At 48.5% G+C, this 2,435-nt stretch overlaps 1 pseudogene; it reads left to right on the top strand.

Annotated features, from left to right (window-relative positions):
• The first annotated feature begins 1,549 nt into the window (after window positions 1-1,549).
• On the top strand, window positions 1,550-2,435 carry LOC113624740 (thioredoxin, mitochondrial-like; annotated as a pseudogene).

The raw sequence follows: 2,435 nt of genomic DNA on the forward strand, positions 1-2,435 counted from the left end.
CAAAATCCTCAGAAACCTTCATTTTACAGATTTTACAGAAACTAAGTAACGTTCCCAAGGGCACACGATTGATCAGGGGTGTGGCCAGGATTTGATCCCTGATTGTGTGGATCCCCAAAGACACCTTATTGTGATTATCAGAAAATAAAGGTAGAAGTCAAATTTGGTTGGAAGTGGCATAGTGTATCAGGATTTTCTTTTTTTAAGGAGGAACAATTTTTTGATGTGGATTTTAAAATACTTTCCCTCCATTCAACATTGATTAGTCCCTCCTACATGCCAGGCCTACGTGCCTACCGTCTGTGGGAAATAGTCCTGCCCTCAATGACCTCAGGCACAGTGAGAAGACAAAGGCTTAGAAAGCCCAATTGTCTGAGGTCACACTGCTGCAAAGTACTTAAACCTGAAATTCAAACCTAGGTCTATTAACCCCAAGTAGATGCTGGGGTAAAGAGCTTGGTTTTTTTCCCAGAAACATGAGAGCCATTGAATGTTGTGAAGTTAAGGAGTCACTATCAGGTGGTTTGTAGTGAGGTCACTCGACAATAACTAGGACTGATGGAAGCAACAAGACCCAATAAGAGACTTTATATTCATCTAAGAGAGGAGTGAGGGTTCAAACTAAAGGCAGTGGCAGAGATTGGAGTGGAGGGAAAGGATCTGAGGTCATTTGGGAGGTAGAATAGAAGTGCTTAGGGGCTAGATACGGAGCGAGAAGGGGAAAAGAGAAGCAAAAATGGCTGCTACGATTCTGGCTTAGGGAACTACGTAGAGTGTGGTTACTTTTTCTTAGATAGTGTAGGAAAAGGAAGAGGTTTGGGAAGGAAGATCATTTTAGGTTCTGTTAAGTGGAGCATGGAAATGGAGCTCTCTGGTTGAAAGTAAAGCTCTGCAGGCTAAGTCCATTTTGTGATATCCCAGCTTATGTTTTCAAAAATAACACATTAAATCAATTAAAAAATGTGATTGGGGAAATTCCCTAATGTTGACAGCTAAGAATATCACATTTTTCATGGAGCAACTTGGAACCTATGGTTTTAGTAAATGAGGCATCCTATGTAAATGAAAACATAAATGAAAACATTTAAAATTGTGTTGTCATTAGAGTATGCACAAAGTAATTGAAGCTGTAGGTATAGAAGTGATTGCCTTGAGAAGACATGTATAATAAGGAAAGGAAGAAAGGAAGGAAAGCGAGAAGGAAGGAAGAGAAGGAAGGGAAGGAAAGAAGGGGTCTTCGAAAATAGGGAGATTTAAGTGGCATTTAAGTAAACCTGCCAAAGCGAGCAGTGGCAATCAAGGGACCTGAGTATTAATCAGGAATGACTGATCACGTGAGTCCCATGAGGGCAGGGATCACATCTGCTTCTCATTTCTGGAGCAGAGCACCTGGCACAGTACCTGGCCAGTAGCTGCTCCATTCGTAATTGTCCAGTGTTGTCCGTGGGGCAGGAAAGCTACAAATACCATTGGCTGTCGCAACTGGGTGACTGGGGATGTGTGCAAGCTGGATGGCAGGCAGTGAGTAAAGAAATGAATAGGGAATAGAAGTGCCCTTGACCGGTGGGGAGGGCCGTGCCGTGCATCCCTCTGCTCTCGCTGCAGGGAGATGGCTCAGCAACTTCTCCTGAGGAGGTTCCTGGCCTCCATAATCTGCAGGAAGCCCTCTCAGGGGCAGTGGGCGCCCCTTGCCTCCAGGGCCCTGCAGACCCCACAGTCCTAACAACCTGACAGTAACACCCAGCCAAGCCCAGTCAATATACACCCACCACCAGAGTCTGTACAACAGCCTTTAACATCCAGGACGGACCAGACTTTCAAGACTGAGTTGTCAACAGTGAGACACCAGTGGTTGTGGATCTCCATGCACAGTGGTGTGGTCCCTGCAAGATCCTGGGGCCAAGGTTAGAGAAGGTGGTGGCCAAGCAGCATGGAAAGGTGGTAATGGCCAAGCCGGATACTGATGACCACACACACCTTGCCATAGAGTCTGAGGTGTCAGCTGTGCCCACCGTGCCGGCCGTCAAGAATGGGGATGTGGGGCTTCCCTGGTGGTGCAGTGGTTGAGAGTCCGCCTGCCGATGTAGGGGACACGGGTTCGTGCCCCGGTCCGGGAAGATCCCACATGCCGCGGAGCGGCTGGGCCCGTGAGCCATGGCTGCTGAGCCTGCGCGTCTGCAGCCTGTGCTCCGCGACGGGAGAGGCCACAGCAGTGAGAGGCCCGCGTACCGCAAAAAAAAAAAAAAAAAAAAAAAAGAATGGGGATGTGGTGGACAAGTTTGTGGGCATCAAGGATGAGGACCAGCTGGAGGCCTTCCTGAAGAAGCTGATTGTCTGACAAGCAGGGAAGCGTCCTGACTGCCCCCGCCCACCTGGGCCCCGTGGTCCCGGGGGACCCAGATAGAACCCACAGCCCTTCTGTCCTGGCCCTTTCC

The sequence above is a fragment of the Aethalodelphis obliquidens genome, unplaced genomic scaffold (genome assembly GCF_003676395.1).
Source record: "Aethalodelphis obliquidens isolate GAN/ISIS:26980383/991018 unplaced genomic scaffold, ASM367639v1 scaffold2, whole genome shotgun sequence".
Taxonomy (NCBI): Eukaryota; Metazoa; Chordata; class Mammalia; order Artiodactyla; family Delphinidae; genus Aethalodelphis; species Aethalodelphis obliquidens.